At 43.1% G+C, this 17655-nt stretch overlaps 1 protein-coding gene across 1 annotated transcript in view; it reads right to left on the bottom strand.

Annotated features, from left to right (window-relative positions):
• The window catches only part of SNTB1 (syntrophin beta 1), a 121028-nt gene that overhangs the window by 18585 nt on the left and 84788 nt on the right, over positions 1–17655 (bottom strand). The gene's annotated exons all lie outside the window — the stretch shown is intronic.

Below are 17655 nucleotides of genomic sequence, written 5' to 3'. Positions count from 1 at the left end.
ATCATCTGTTACCAGGGAGAAGAGGCCGACCCCCACCTCACTACAGCCTCCTGTCAGGCAGTTGTAGAGGGTGATCAGGTCTCCCCTCAGCCTCCTCTTCTCCAGACTAAATAACCCCAGTTCCCTCAGCCACTCCTCATGTGACTTGTGTTCCAGACCCCTCACCAGCTTGGTTGCCTCTCCTCTGGACAGGTTCCAGCAATGCAACATCTTTCTTGTAGTGAAGGGCCCAAAACTGAACACAGCATTTGAGGTGCGGCCTCATCAGTGCTGAGTACAGGGGCACGATCACTTCCCTACTCCTAGTGGTCACAGTATTTTTGATACAGGCCAGGATGCCATTGGCCTTCTTGGCCAAGATCTAAGTCTTCAAATACAAACATGAAAAGGGAGAACATATTCCCACAAAAAACACCCCAAGTGCAGTGAAGCATCCTTTTTGCTACTCGCAAACCTCTTTGCTCCTCATGTACTCCACCCTGTGAAGTGCAAACCCCACTTTTTCTCATATGCACCTCTCTGGTTTCCCTTTCCAAATTCAGAAAATATTTCATGTACGGCAGGGATGAAACCTAATTTTTTGTGCATAACAACATGGTGGCTGGGCCTGGGATGACACCAGAGACCCGCATTTACGTCTTGCTTGGCCACAAAGTCAGTCCAAATGCTCTGCGTTTCCGTACGGACACAGCAGTCTCTGCTGGGGTGGCAAGGGCTGCTGTAACACACGCAGCAGGAACAGACATAAATGTGAAGGCGGACAAAAAGTGCGCAACGAGGGCTGCTGCAAAAAGTATGCAAGAATGGCTGCGGTATTTCAGCAGCCACGTGGAGACTTGTCCATCAGCCTTTGGCTGACATGAGAGCAAAAGTGCTTCAATGCAGAAAGCAGAAGACTGTCCTGGTTTCGGCTGGGATAGAGTTAATTTTCTTCGTAGAAGCTAGCATAGTGCTGTGTTTTGGATTTAGTACCAGAAGAATGTTGATAACACACTGATGTTTTCAGCTGTTGCCAAGTAGTGCTCAGGCTACTCAAGGACTTTTTGAGCTTCTCCTGCTCGGCCAGGTGCATAACAAGCTGGGAGGGAGCACAGCTAGGACAGCTAACCCAAACTGACCAAAGAGCTATTCCATACCATATAACGTCATGGTTGGGGGGGGGTTGGTCGGTCGGTTGGTTGCGGAGAGGGTGATCGCGGCTCAGGGAGTGATCGCAGCTCGGGACAGGCTGGGCATCGGTCGGCGGGTGGTGAGCAATTGCATTGTGCCTCATTCGTTTTGTATATTCTGTATATTCTGTTACCATTTTCATTATTACTATTATTATTATTTTCTCTTATTAAACTGTCTTTATTTCAGCCCACGGCTCTAACTTTTTTTTTCCTTCCCGATTCTCTCCCCCATCCCACTGAGGGAGGGGGGAGTGAGCGAGCGGCTGCGTGGTGCTGAGTTGCCAGCCGGGTTAAACCATGACAAAGGCTCACGCAGCGTTAGGACACAACAGATCCCACCGCGCCGAGCATGCACCGGAGCTCTGGCTGCTTCTGGATGCCTCTGCACTGGTGGGGCAGCATTACTCCAGGCTTTCCTTTAGGGCTGGATCTGCGGTCTGAAGGACCGACTCTGCAGATAAAGACATAGCAAGCACAACGCTACCTGTATGACTGCTCCTGCTGGTTTTCTGGCAACTGCTCACGTGCTTAAGGCCACTGCTTGCAATGTACCCGTAAAGAGTAACTCCTCTGATACATAGCAAACAGTATTTCAAAGAGGAGCCAGACTGTTTTTCCTACAGGCAATAGGGACCCCTGGCCCCTTTAATGGGTATCACAGCTTCCAAATCTTTAATAGTTTTCACATATAATTAGTTGCCGTAAAGACAACAGTCATCTCAGTGGAGATAAATCCTTTTACAAATGGTTTGCCCCTTTGCTCTTTCATCTGCCAGGTCTCCTTTTCATAAGGTTTTTCTTTGAATTTTAGTTATTCATCTACTTCAGGCTGCCAGGAATGGATGAAAGAATACTTTTAATCTACAAGGCTCACGGATAATTAAATTAGAGGCGTTGGGTCTACTCTGGAAAGCTGTTTTATATTTTCATTAACTTAAAAGGGACATTTCAATTACATTCCCTGTTTAGTAAACAAATTATATATTGCCAGCAGACTCCACTGCAGCAAGTATCCAAAACGTGGCCTTTCAGAGAACTGCTGTGGAGGTAGTAAGTTTACGCTTGCAGTAAGCGGTTTAACCCCCTTTTCCATCACCCAGTCTCAAATCCCAGAGCCACGCTATCCGCTTACACAGAACACAGGAAAAGCAAGCAAGAAAGAATTTTCTGAAACTTTTTTCTTGCTATTTTCTTTCCTCCCTCACTTAAAATCTCTCTGTACTGACAAGGAGGCAGCTTCCACACAGGCTGGGATATGTTTTGCTACGTATTTCTTGCCTTTTCATCATCTTTTGATGAAGGGCTACGCTCACGTTCTGAATAAATTTGATTAATTTACAGAAACCTACTTGTCAGTTCCTGAAAATAACAGCTGGGACTGAAAAGGATTTTTGCAAGATGAACAGCAGCGATGCAGAAATACACCACGCCAACCCCAGCATATGCAACAACACTGGTATTTCTGCGAGCTCATTTGATGGGAGGCAATTTGCAATGCAGGAGTGGGTGTAAGTGACAGCCGTAGGCAGGGGATATCACCACCTCCCACGCCACATGCAGTGAGATGTGTTTTGCTGCTACACTTTGTAGTGTTAAACAGGAAATAATATGAACATTGTTTAGGGGAAAAAAAAAAGCTAATGAAAATGTGTCTGGTTTTGTTCTTTTCTGTCTTTGACCTCAGCGACGGCTCAAAGGTGGCTTCTGCCATTATCAGATCTGGATTGCAGTCAGTGCACACACAAAAATCCCCCAAAGGGCACAACATTGCCACCCGTGAGCAGTGAGCGAGCGATGCACACGCTTGGCCATGGCGCCGCTGCCGTGCGAGCAGCCGGAGCCATGCAGGTCAGGTGGGTACCGCAGCAGGGACCATGCTGCTCCACCGCTCGTGCTATCCTGAGCCTGGGGGTATGCTGGCAGCCACGGCTACGGGCACTGCTGAGTATGGACAGGCCACCCACTCTCAAGACAGGCCTATTCAAACCTGAACTCCTTCTAAATAGCCTTTAAAATGGCAAGACACAAGCCAACTTTCGTCAGAAGTAACACAGTCAACCACATCAGCATGGCAGTATGTTCAACCCCATGTCCTGACTCTCTGGACTAATAGGATTTTCAAACAGTGCTGGCTCATATCCAAATACCTCTGAAAGTCACGAGAAGCACCTCGGTCTTCTGTACCCACCCATGTGAGAATGGCAGGTGACCCAAGACCTTTCCTACAGCCAAACAAGAATGCCTGATCCCAGTTTTGTAGTGGAGATTTGCTCCAGAGCTCGGTGAAGTCAACCAGAGTTTGTCTAATGACTCTTTAGGTTTTGGACTAGACCCTTGGGAAACAATCCTGGAGGGCTTCATGTCTCCCATACTACAGAGAAGATGGAGCTAAATTTTTCTTAGAGGTGCACAGTGAGAAGATGGGATTCCATACCTACAAGTTGAGTCTGATTTGATATTCAGAGAAACTTTTTCATTATGTCACGGTGGTCAAACAACTGGAACAGACTGTGAAATGTCCACCCATCGAGACACTCACAACGTCACTGGGCAAGGCCCTAGGAAGCCGGTGTAGCTGGCTCTGCTTAGAGCAGAGGGGTTGAACTGCAAGAACTCCCTTCCAACCTATATTATTCTGTGAGCCTATGAAACACGGGAAAAAATGAAAGTAGTCCAGATTTGGATCAGAAAGTCACCATTTAGGTTGCCCTTGAGTTACAGTTCATTGTATAATTATTCCGTACACATGCAGTTTTTCATGCATATGTGTTGCATGAATGTTGCATCAATATGAATGCAGTAGTCATATAAAATGGTTATCACAGCTTAAGGGTTTGTAGAATGGTTTGTAGTTACCTTGTGCCTTAAATCATTTAGACCTGTGTAAAACGTATATCCTTGATCCTTCTGATGTGGTGGAGTTTAGCACCCTGAATTTCCTTTGCAGTAGATTCCTGCAGGTGAGGAATGTAAGGGAGTGGGAAAACCCAGCATCACATCATGAACTTCATTCACTGTACATCAATTACTAAAGTAAGTAAAAATATATTTCACAATTGCATGAGAAGAGTTTAAAAACCTGATGCGTTGTTCTCCTCCTGATCCACGGGTCTACAGAAACAGGTTAACTAAATACACAGATCCAACTCTGGGGGACTCAAGAAGGAAAAAAATGGTAATTTATCTATTTTAGAAACCTCTACCATGACCCAGGATCATTTTGCTATGCATGAAGTTGGTATTTGAAAGTCTGTAAGTAAGAGCTGTTTGGCAGTGAGACAGGAGACTTTCTGGTAATGTCAGGAATCTTTCCGGGGATGAGCAAACAGGCAGAGAGCACAGGAGATGGTAAATGCCCCACATCATTTGTTTTTGTTTTGATTGTTTTCGTCTTAGAGAAGGTGAAAGGAACTCTACTGTGTTTTAAGAAGTATTCTGGTGCTTTCTGAGTAAAACACATTTTCTTCTATAGCAGCTTCTTCAGACCATGAGAGCACTGTCTGAAATTAAGCAGGGGTAATTTATGATAGCAAGGCTTTGCAAAGAGCAAAGGTCCACTCCTATAAAGATACAGTGTTGAGCTAAATGATTTCTGTAGAAAAACCTGAACTTTGCTATCTTTTTTTTTTTCCTTTTATTGCTTCTCAGAAATTGCCAGTGGAGAGCAGAGAAGGGAAGAGGACATTTCATCACTCAAGGGCTGTGGCAAGGAAGACCTGTCCAACCTGTAAGTCGCAAGGACAGAGCCAGAAGGCAAGTCAGACACAGAGGAAGGTCAACCCAGCCCCGCTGGCACTGACACCTGGGGCTGATCAAGAGATAGTGGACAGGCCAGCTACAGCTGAACTGACCTTCAAAGCCAGTTTGACTGGGAATAAACCTGTGCTGGAAGAGGTCACATTTTAAGTACTGCTTATAAAAGAGGCACAGGGGAAGGAGGAAAAAAGGGAAGGAAAGACCATTAACCTTGGGCTTTTCTAATCAGTTCTACTGATTGAACAAATGAACGGAAAGCCTGAAGAGTGGAGGTGAGTACAAAGCTGCTATATAAAAGCAAAAACCTGTGCAAAAGTGGAGGCAATCACAACAATCTCTCTTTTCCAGCACGCTCACACCACACATTCAGGATAAAAGTGAAGACACTATTAGCAGACACCTTTGCATCTCTTGCGTGCTCATGCGTTTTGTGCACGCGTGGCTTGTCTACGGCAAGTCTGGGCTCTTCAGACTGCAAGTGAGGGTGGCTGAAAACTTGCTTTCTGAAATGCATCTCATGAACGTAACACAGGAAGGTTGGTGACAGCAGCTGCCTGACGTTTAACAAATAAATAAATAATTAAAAAATCACAGAATTAAAATGTGGAGATGAACTGTACTTCTGAGACACAGCTCAGTTGTGGGAGAGATGAGTGCTGTGCTGTCTCCAAAATAAACACTGGACCTCAAAGCACAACAGTCCTAGGATTGAGGGAAAAATGCTGAACGTCCCTTTAAAATGGAGCAATCCCCTTCCTCCAGTAAGCCAAGCTTGCCCTAGGAAACACTAAGAAGGCCCATGGCACGGTCTTGTATCTTTCTTCAGCTCATGGAGCCATTTTGCACACCAGGGTCAGCCCCAGAAGAAAAGGGATCATACGTGCAAATGGCTTTGAGTTAGAGGCAAGAAAAGAGACAGGGAGCTTTGGAAGCTCTATTGCATCTCCCGTGCAACTGCTCAAGAATGGACACTGTTATTCAGCAGTGGGCAAAACCAATTTCCCCCAGGTATGCTCCAGGATACCAAGAGCAACCACAATTCTCTGCTATGCCCTGCAGGTTGCTATATGCCAGAGTTTTGCTGGGAGCAGAGTTTTCTGTTCAAGCCAAGAAGCAGCATTTTATGAGGGAGTTCATCATCATCAGTGGAGTATAATGGTAATTGTACAGGAGCAAAATCAATGCGAAGACACCATAGTTTCAACTCACTGTCACTAAAGAGTCTATAATTTACAACTGAATCTGACTTCAGCTTGATCAAGTGGGTACCAGATTAGGATAAATGAGTAATAATACCCATTACCTCAAAAGATACACACATCTCATCTTTCAATTCAGTAAAAGTGCATGGATTTCTAATCATCAGCTCAAGAACACTTGTCAACAGCACCCAATCAAACGTGAATGCTGGAGGTGGAGTTTTGATCTGAAAGCAGCTTGCAGTTTTTAATGATGGCTCAAACATGTAAAATGCCATTTGAAATTGTTATGGTGTCTGTTTGGTGAAGGACAGGTAATCATCAATGTCTCCAATAAAACTACAGTGACTGAAATCTGTCCCCGAAGATGTTTTGTGCCTTCCTCTATGGCATTGTCTTTCCGAACATTCAGTCTCAGAAATGACGGCCCATCATGATGGGTACCTTTTCAAGACTGACAGGTTTGATGACTTTACACAAGGGCCATTATAAATCACAAGCGTTGGAAGAAAAAATAGTAGGGGAGCAATACAGACAGAACAAGATGTTTCTTTGTCATTGTTATTATGTTGTCTCAAGGACAGTCCAGCGTACTGCGTCGTTTCAGGCTATTGTGTCATTGATCAATATTCAGTAATACTGATGGACTGCAATGCAACTAATGACCTCAAGCAAATGACTGAATTCACTACACGCCTGGCACAAAAGTGTTTTATCTTCAAAAAACACTGATAAAATCTGTATGTTATGCTTCATCAACTGGAATTTTGAACATGCTGAGAAATATTTGGGAGCCTTACTGAAAAAGCAAAAATTCAAGTAGAATCCATAATAATTTAGCTTAATTATGAAAAAATCTGGAGCAGCTACAAGTTTCTGAAAAGTCTGATGAAAATTAGTCACAATTTGGACTAGATGACCTCTAAAGGTCCTTTCCAACCCAAAACATTTTATGATTCTATGATTCTATTGAGATGCCCAAGTAAAGATCTATCACAAAAAGTTCCTATATTTTTCTTTTTTAGGATTTATTTATTTACCTGGTTGTAATTTTCAAAGCCATTTGATTATTTGAGACCATATATTTTTTTAAGTGGATAGAAACAGGAAGTCTGTATCTCTGCCAGCATGATGACAGACGTCTACAAGCTAAGATACTCAAGGAATACACCTGCTGTCTTGCTGGGGAAAAAAGCAAAGTTAAACATGTATTTTTCATTAGAATTTATCAAATTCAAAATTTTCTGATGGGCAGAATGATTTTTTTTTTTCCCCAGAAACCCAGCTGAGTTCCAAGAGACCTCTGCCCACCAAATAGGTTTCCAGTTTGCTACACCTTGGCAACCAGTATGGAGAGCTGGAAGACCATCCAGTAGGCCTCATTTGGTAGATCTCAGTATTGGTGGATCCCAGAGTGTCAGTAAAGGTAAGAAATGAAGAGTTATTCCATTTAATATCCAATTCACTTTCTTTCACTACTTAACCAGACAAAGTTGAATTTTAACATCTTTGCCCCTTCAGAGAGCTCTGTTTGATTTGGGATTTGTTAGTTTTCTAAGGAATGGGTAAAGAAGACAAATAGGATCTAATCAGTAAGTGCCACCTGCCCCACTGAAAAGCTGAGAATATCTTCTGCCTTCCAAGAAGGCTTAAGCCAGTCAGTGCTTCAGAAATGTGAATGCTTAGATTCACAGAAAGAAAGCTGAAGATGACTTGAAAGATCAACTGATTCAGCCTCTGCTCAGGAAAGGACAGACTTTGTGCCCCAGATTTGTCTAGCTTGTTCTGGAAAACCTTCCCCAGTAGGAATCCCCAGCTACTCTACTGTAGACCTTGGCCAGTTTCACCATTAGGAAATTGTTGTCCATGCTGGAGCACACGCCACTGTGGTCCTGGGGATACTGTGAGGGCAGGTATCATTACATACTTGGGAGACTAATAGAAAACTTGATTCTATTTTTTTTTTTTAGCTAAATAGTTTTTTTAACATGGTCATTATTCTAACCCTGCCGAAGTAATTTCGGGAGAGTGATGGTCACAGAGGAAATGAGTAAATGGGAAAAATGCAGGAGAGAAAGTTCAGAGCTAGAGGATAACTCCAGTTTGTCACTGGTGCTGTGATTTGCTGGATAGCAGTCACTGCTACCTAGTTGGTACATGAAGAAACACACACACATCCCTAATGTTGCAAAAATAAATGACAAGGCAGCTTTAATAGGAAACCAGTATTACCAACCAAAGCTCCCCTGGGGACGTCAAGTGGGGCTTGAAAATCAGTCTGAGGTTTGCTTGGTATTTAAAATACATTTTTAATTCTTGCTGATCCATCAAGCCTTTTTGCTTTGCTGACGTTACATAGTTTCAAGCTCTTCTCTGTGGCTACAAACCTACAGTAAAAATGAGAGCTTAGCTTCCATAAAACCTCTTTATTTCAGAAGATGGTAGTAGAAGAAATATCCCCGAAGTAAAAGAATTCAAGCGATGAGGTTTGGACCTATGGTCACGATGTGAGCTGCCACTTCTCAAGAGGCATCACTTTCCCAGACCTGATACTGCTTACATTACAAGATCACAGCCCAGGGGTTTATGGCAACAACTCTTAATTAATCTACTATCTACAACAAAAACGTAGCAAATATTGAAGGGCATGTGTTAATAGAAACTATGAATATTCAACAGAGTCATATAAAGAAGACAAACATAAAAAACCTTCTACTTGGCAGTTATCTATGCTGAGCTTTAAATTAGCCACACAGGACAAATGGATTTAGTGCTGTGCCATGTTATTTCATCTAGATTACTAAAAGATAGACAATTAGGGGCATCAATCTACAGGCCCAAATCCTACAAATATCAGCAAATTACATGCTATAACCTATGCAATTTTGAAAGCTAATGCTCTTTATCTGTTTCTAATTCTCAGTGTTTCAGATTTTTGCAATAATCACAGCATTTAACCACTCACGGGACAATTCTACTGAGAACTGAACATTCCTCTAGAAGAAAAAACTTGGGAGGAATAAAGTTAATTTCCAAAGCCAATATAAACAGATTGCATGCTACAGATTATCCCCCTGGGGCCAGGATGGGAAACTAAGGTTTCAGATTTAAGAATTAACCCTGAAATACATAATTTAATAAAATAAAGAAGTTCCTGGTGACGACATTAGACTTTTACACCTCTTAACAAACACATCACATATCCAAAGACAAATGATTTTTGGCATGAGAGATACACGATCTCATGAACCAACTGATTTCATCAATGGAAGACTTCCCTGTTGCAGGCTAATAAATCACCCCAGCCAGCAAGTGCCAGCCACTTACAGTAAGAACTGGCTGAGGGTAACGTGAAGAGGGTAGAGCTGCTATTACTTCTGCACCTACAAGAAAGTGAAAGCCCCAAGAGGAAAAACACACATGAAGATTACCAGGTGACTACACCTAACTCTACCCTTGCTGTTAGAAATGCATTTGCAGTGAAGTCACTGGGAAATTTTACAAATTGTTTCTTCCAGTTTTGTTCCTACTATGAAGATAAATGTTTGTCTCTTCATTGAGATTTCTTCTGTAGTTTGTACTGGCCTAAACATCTTACATATACTGGTAAAAAAATCTGAAGTAACTCTGTTGAGTAACATCAGTATAAAACTGCAAAAAGAAAAATGGAAACCCTGTACTTCGTTAACATTGTCATATGCTGAATATTCACATAACCCATTTTAGAAGTATAGCAAATGGGATTGGATTGGATATCGTACCAGCAGTTTCATACCAAAATTTCTGGATTTTTAAATACGGTGTCCTCATTGGCTTTTTTATTTCCTTAGCCATATGGAAACAAGTCAGGCACAATTAACTATTTGTCAGAAAACAATCTATTAATTAACACCATTCTGTGTGAATGAGCTGAAAATCGTGTTCTTTGCTTGCCAAAAAGCTTCCACTTCTGCCTCATGTTTGTGCTCCGAACTAAACATAGCTACAGATACGCTGCTCGACATAACTGACCACGGGAAAAAAGAACAACTGCTGCCGAGGTTTTTCAGAATCAGCAGCCAGAGAGATTTTCTAAAGATAGGTAGGGGGTCAGCAGGGCTTCACCCCTGCATCTCGTAAAATTCTTTACTGACAGATCTTTGATTAAACTGGGCAGAAATAGACTAAATCCCAATTAAGACATTCATATTTGTGGCAGGGCTTGAAAGAGAAAAGAAAATGAGGGGTGGGGAGAGTAAGTTAGAGCATTTTCTATGCTTAACCTTAAAAATATAGGACCTGACTTCAATTATATTTATATCCATTCAATACTACTGACGTCAATGGATTTACTCCTAAATTATGCCAGATGGAAATCAGGCTAGCTATTACCACATTTTCATGCATATAACCAGCACCCCTTTAAAAGCACCCTTTATTCAAAAGTATGTCCTCAGACAGCATGCATCCTCAGATAACCCAACTAAAATCAGAGGGAGAGGCAATCAGTAATTGGGAATGCCAGGGGAGAACCGCAGAGTGATAGAAGGTGAAGGGAACGAGGAGATCTGGAGCAAGCTGCCTTTGCTGTTACCCGCACGTGCACATAACCTTCATAACCTGCTGCTGAGTCCTGGGCACTAAACAAAACCTCTGGGGCTGACACAAGACAACATGGTGGCTATTGGCTTTCCTAGTAGAAAAGCAGTCTGTGATCTATGTTAGCTCTGAGACCGGTATTCCTATATTTCATTTTTCAGCAGCGCAGCCTGCAATGCTGTTGTTTCCAAAACTCTGAACCCCTTTGCAGGTCCATGCAGGGCTACAGGTGCGTAACCATTATCGGTTAGTGGTTGGCTCCTCCTAACGGTTTTACAGAATTGTTCACTCGCTTGGATGCGATCCTATAACCACAACCCATTCCTTCTGCTTGTGCTTGCAAATATCCAAGCAGCTGTTTCACATTATTTGAAGGGGTTAGAGACTGAAGTTTTACTTGACATGTCCAGGCTAATGGAAACTGATGATGTACATGACCTTTGGTGAGTGCAAACAGCTCCTCTGTCCAATCTGAAGTGAAAGAAGACAGAGAAGCTAAAATTCCTCTCTTTGATGTCTCCTTGCAGCTGTGAAGAATTAAACTTAGAGGGTTATGAAAGGCTCAGAGAAGGCTGGTCTTGTTCTTGCCAATATATTCGGGCTATTTCAACACCTTCCAGCCCACTCAACAACTTGTACACCTGTCTGCACCCAATGGTCTCTGCAGCTCATCAGTGGGCTGCTACTTCCACCGCCACCTTCCCACAGGCTCAGCTTCCACTCCCAATCTCTTCCAGTGCTCTCCTACTCTTCCCTTCTTGCAGGCTTTATTCGTCTTTCTGCACTCATCCATTTGGCTTATGTCCCACAGGAACAAAAATCACAGCAGAGACACAATGTCTGACACGTGGTTCCATTTTTCCTCCTTCCTCTATGTTACCTACTTAGATGGTTGGAGTTCGGAGCAGGATCTGCTCCTGTTGGTACTATTCACGCTGCAATCTCGCATCATGGCATTCCAGGTTTGGCTAGTCCCTAGGCTCTCTCAGACTGACATAATTATTAATATATTATTAACCACAACAGCCACCACCAGAATCAGTGCTGCTCTCTTCCTCATTTCAAACTCTTGCAACCACAAAGCAACAACCCAACAGTAATTCAGCTCATCCTCAAGAACCTGCTTTCCCAAAAGCCACAAAAGCAGGGGGCCTCAAGACAAAAACATCACATAAAAGGTTCTCACACTACCCCGTACAGCTGTGCAATCCCTCTCCACACTGCTCTTCTTTGCAATACCTCCTGCTTTTTCCATCTCTTCCAGTTGCCTTTGCCTTGTTAACATCTGCCTGCAGTTTTGGGCACGCAGATTTAAACCACTGTTTTGAAATTTTAGGTTGGAGAATATTAAAGTATTCTTTAACCCTGTAATTCAGGGAACCAAAGAACATAGCAATAGTAAGTATTTTTTAAGTGGGATGAACACGTGTGTGTTTAAACCTGAAGTTTCAATGTATTCCCCCCATGAAGGGCCCTGCAGAAAGCCTCATGGGATGAGGCCAGAGACAACACCATAAAGCACTTCTTTTCATAATAATATACAAGCTTTTAATCCCATAAAAAATAGGTAAGCTTCTATTTCCATAGCAGGCTTCTCCTCAAAGCTTACCTTTTAGAGCCATTTCCATAAACATCACTGACGTGAAGCACAGAAAAGCAGCTATATCCATACGACACATCAGCAGCCTACTCTGGCCGATGTCTGCAACTATTTTCAGCACAAGATCAACAAATGAATGTTTGCACAGCAGCATCTGCTCAGCAGAAATGTATAAATAAAAAAAGCCCCAACAATAACATAACGTGTTCACACAGTCCTTAGCGTCTAGTGACTAATACCCAGGTGCTTCCTTCCAGCAGGGCTACTGTTACCGTAGAGCACCTGAAACTCAGGGACTCCAAATAACATTCGAGAAAACCTTTGGTCAGTCCATTTGCCTTTAACAGCAAAGTCACTACATTGAGAGCAGCAAGTCCAAACCCCCCCAGAGTCTCCTTCTGATCTACACCTAAAGAAAGAGCTACTTTGGCTCCAGAGCCCCTTTTTGTACCCTGACTGTTGTACAGGTACACTGTACAAGCCATTACGCCCTTCCAAAGGAGGGGGTGGACACCCCTGTACTTAAAAAAAGTGTTCCAGGGTATTCATCTAGATCTCCTAGATGGTCCTCAACAGTCTTGCAGTTGGAGCTGGTAAGAATGGGTGTGCTTTTGTCAAAGTTGCTGGAGTTGCTGAAAAGATGGCTCACTTCATAACAGCGGGCCATCTAAGTGCTGTATTTTTTAGCAACTTCTTCTGACTCTTCTGATCCCTATCTCCAATAAGTTTAACTTCTGTCGCTTGTTATACCTGTCTGACTTTTCTGAAAAAGGACTAAGCTGTTAGAAGAGAAAAATACTTAACGGCACTATTAGACCAGAAAAACAAAATGTGACTCTGTGGGACATTTCAGCAAGAGCAACTCTAAAATGGGCCGCAGAGTTTTCCATGGATCCTATTGTGTGGCTATTTCTAAGGATGGTGTACCACATCTCTGTTGAAATTGCATTTTTTCTGTGTGCCATGCTAGTGCTGGAAAAAATCCGACGTCATTCCAACAGGTTCTGCCACGTGGTCAGGTGTGATACAACCGTACCTAATTTCTCTACCTCTGTGGTATGTCTGACAGGATGAGTCCCCAGTGCCTCATGTGAGTGTGAGGCCACTTCACTTCTTACACGTCCACCCTCTCCAGGCCTTGGTAATGCTGCATGTATGGGGAACTCTACCACGAACGACGCAAGGACAGGGCAGTTTCTCATACATCTAGAGAACTTTGCTCTTCCAGAAGACCCTGTTTTGTACTCTTCTACCCAACTGACCCCCCTTCTCACCCGGTCCCTTCCAGGCTATTTTTTCTATCTTGCATCCAAAGTCTAATGTGAACACCAAAGACTGCATCTCCATGTACTTTGGGTTTTTTCCATTTGTTTTCACTAGATTTTCTGTTTGAAGCAGTACAGTTCTTCAGCCTTATTGACCGGTTTTCACTGCACAAAGGGAAGGACCTAAAATTGCGCATGACCTGTAGAAACCACATTTATTCTGTCTCTATTTCTCTGTCCTCTGCCGCCGGTTGTTTAGGGCTTACATTAAAACTGGAAATGTTGCTGTCTTACATAGTCATTGTGCAACTCTTCCTTCCTTTCCTAATCCTTCAAGTGAGGAAAACAGCCAGAAGGATATTGTGCATGTTGGGATTTTTGTCCATCTCTCCATGGGGATGATTAGCAAAACACTGTGTCTCCCTAGATTTACAATTGTAAAATGAGATCAAAATCTGGCCCTTCAAGGGAAGTGTTACTTTTGGAAGCGATCAGAAACAGCTGCTTTCAAAACCAGTGCTGCTGGCTGGCTGTGGTGGCAGTTGGTCTTAGGAATTTTACTTGTGAGGACAGGAGAACTTTGCTGAAGTATTGCTAAATAAGGTATCTACTAATCAAAAAATACAGCAATGCTCCCAAATTCCTTGCAGTGCCATGATAAACATAAGATGGTAATCTCTGACAAGGTTAAATCTAATGTTATTCAATGGCTTTTCCCCAAAGTAGATTCCCTTTTGGTAGTAAAATCATTATCTTAATGTTTAAACATTCAGGCTTTCCTCTCTATTTCACAGTTCATAAAGCACATTTATGGTGTTGAGACTTTTTTTTTGCCGAACAGACAGAAGACAGTTTGTTTTTCCTGCTTTGATTAAATCCTACATCCCACAAGCAGTGAACCTGTGATACTGCTCTACTGTTTTTAATTGTCTCCTTCTATTAAGATGCCAGCACTGTATGCCTCTCCTGCAGCCCCAGCGTGATTTTGCTACGTGCCTGGCATTAGCGCTGTCGGGTCTGAGGTTAATGTGTACACCGTACAACTCATTAGCTGTGCATTACTATCAGAGCCAAAAACCAACATGATTGATCCAACAATATGTTTGGGCTTGGGACCGAGACTCAAATGAGGTCTCACCAAAAGCAAAGGTCAGCAACTTGGCACAAATTTTGCTGTGCATAGAGAAAGCTTTTCTTCCAAACTATTCATCAGGGAAGGTACAAATGACAACTAATACGGGCCTCATTAAAATTGAGAAGAGGAAATCCCTTGGAGAGGGCAAGGAGGCTCCCTCGCTATCTTTTTTTTTTTTTTTCAGTTCTTTCCTAAAGCTTTTATTTACGTTACAGTAAAGACAATGTGGAGCTTGAAAGTAGCTGTGGGGCTTGGGGTTTAGGAGACTCGTTAGACTAATTATCTTGATGCACACTATCAATTACTGTCCATTTAAGCAGAGAGGATAACTCTGTAGGCAGAAATAAATCTTCAGAACTGAAGGATCTGGGGGAAGGGAATAAAAGGATTTTTTTTTATCAGCACTATTATTTCTTTTAGTTAAAACTCCAGTGTCAAAACATTTCCCGTCTTAAAATAACTAAAATAAAACAGACACTAGTTTAAGAGTGGGAGAGAGGAGAGGAATGATACAAGAAACCTTTTCAACCATGGATGTGTTCCAAGTACAGTTCTTACGAGGATTTCGCTCATAACTCAAGCACTCTTGCCACAGTCAGGCCCCGAAATCAGTACTTCAGAATCTGCTATTTCACATACGGTTCGTGTTCTTTCTACCTCAGTAACCAAGGGTGTTGAAAATGATATTGATACAACAATTAGGCTGTACAAGAAATACTTCCCTGCAGTCTCCAGAGTTGCTGTGTTGCAATGTAATTGTCTAATGGCACATTTTTGTAGGGGCTGTCATGGTATTATGGGTATAATTTTATTTTTAAGGGATATGATTATAAGGTAAAAGGCTGGCGTTAATAGCCTTAGGAACCTATTACATAAACAGAGGCTGAGGATGAAAATTGGACTGGATTTGTAGAGTCTGTATTGAGTAAAAATCTTGCCACAGTAAAAATTATAATGCCTGTAACTTGTCCCTCTCCACTATTCTTTTTAAGCGCTCCTATTCTTCTAAAGGTCAATCCCTCTTTCCAACAGAGAACACAGCTTCTTCTCAGGGTATTTTTAGAAAATCTGTTTATTTTTCTCTGTTAACAGTAGTTTGGCAAAACAGGATACAAGGCATATATTGCTTCTGCTTGTACCAGCAGCGTCCTCTGCTCTTCCACAACACCCCGCAAACGTTAACCAGCTCACCTGTCCTTAAAGCACTCGTGGGCAGAGACCACACATCTCTGATGGCAAGCGGAGTGGGTGAGCGGGATCGCGCAACACCATGCAAAAACATAGGGGAAAAAACCCAAATGTTTTCCTCTACATTAGGGCATTTTTGCTAGGAATGGCTCTGCTTTTGCCAGAATTTTTCTCCATGGGGGTCAGCTGAGGGTCCTGGCGGGAGAAGGGCTTCAGGGCAGAGAAAAGAGGGGGTTTTTTAATGGCCTATTCTGCTGCTTTCTAATCTATTTATTCATGCCATTAATCAAAAAGCTGAAATGGGAGCATTGTTGTGCTAGGAAAAAAAACCCTGACGACCGGGGTGAGAGGAATTCATACTGGGCAGAGCCTGAAGGTCATCTTGCCCCTAATGGGCCCCTCCATTCCCCTGAAGGTGATTTTTAACTGCAGGATACAAAACCAGCAAATGAGAACAAGGTAACTTGGAACACAAAAAAAGCAGCTCGGTGGGAACTTAATGTTTAGAAAATCTGGGATTTTCTAAGATAGACGATCCCTTTCCTTTCAAACTTCTTACACCCAGCCAGTATGCAGAAAAACGCAGACAAATGAGCAAACAGAGACAGTGCAAGGGTGTAGCTCTTGCAAAACACTTTCTCAGTGCCCACTGCATCGCAGTGATGTGTAATCAGGGTAGATCAGCCTTGGGGATGGGAGAACATATCTGTTTGTCCCGTACAACTGCAGAGGGACCAAGGGGCCGGAGCATGAGCTGGGTGCCCACAGTGCTGCTCGGGTCAGCATGGTTGATGGGGAAGATGCTCAGCCTGCATTTGCCTTGCTCTTTGTTTCAGCTGAGTTTGACCCAAAGCATTGCCTTAATACCAGCCTCCCTGCCCTGGATAACTCCAAATGCCCAGGATGAGCTCCACACCTTCCACAACCCAGGTGCTAGTCTGCAGGTTATCTTTCTCCCATGCTGCATCCCACAGCTGGGCAAGAACAGGCGCTCCCCTTTCCAGCCCTGCCACTGCTGACACCCTACCTGCACCAGTGGAAGGAGGCAGAAACACACTGGGGCCGAAGGAAACCAGTCATGTTGGCACTTAAGTGCTTAAAATATTTGGAAAGGGCACTCTCTGGCTCTCCACTGATGGCAGGGCTGGATATGGGTTCTCTGCTAGTAGAGGTCTCTGCTTCCTTATGCAACGTGTGTTTTATTAAGGAGAGGCTCACATTGCATTTAAATCACATTTGAAAACCAAGGAGCATCACTGTCTCCAATTCCTTCGCTGTCTTTTTTGCTGAGACAAAAAAGGAGGCCTTTCACCTGCATCTGAAAGAAGGGGATCAAAGCCTTCCTTCACATCATACCTGTATCTTTCCTGCTTTTTTTTTCCAACTCGACTTGACTAAAAATATGTTCAAACACAGGCTTTCAAACCTGTGAAGCCCCAAAAGGTGAGCTGACCCACCACGTGCATGAGGGGAGGTGGACCCTTTTGGACAGATCCAACTGCAGCTTCTAAGGTGAAAGATGGAGAGGCCCAATGTCCTGAAAATTCAGCAAGATCTGGGAAGAAAATCCCTAATCTACCAAAATCTAGGAAGTCCCTCATCCAGCAAAATCCAGCCCAGCCAAACAGCAGTTCAAGTTTGGGTTATGCAGAATCATAGAATCATAGAATGCTTTGAGTCGGAAGGGACCTTTAGAGGTCATGTAGCCCAACCTCCCTGCAGTGAGCAGGGAGAAGAAAGAGTTAGGCATCCGTGCCGTGGC

Source organism: Egretta garzetta, unplaced genomic scaffold, assembly GCF_000687185.1.
Source record: "Egretta garzetta isolate BGI_Z169 unplaced genomic scaffold, ASM68718v1 scaffold13, whole genome shotgun sequence".
Classification (NCBI taxonomy): domain Eukaryota; kingdom Metazoa; phylum Chordata; class Aves; order Pelecaniformes; family Ardeidae; genus Egretta; species Egretta garzetta.
Note: the sequence above shows the minus strand (reverse complement) of the source record. Positions and strands in the feature narration are given on the sequence as shown.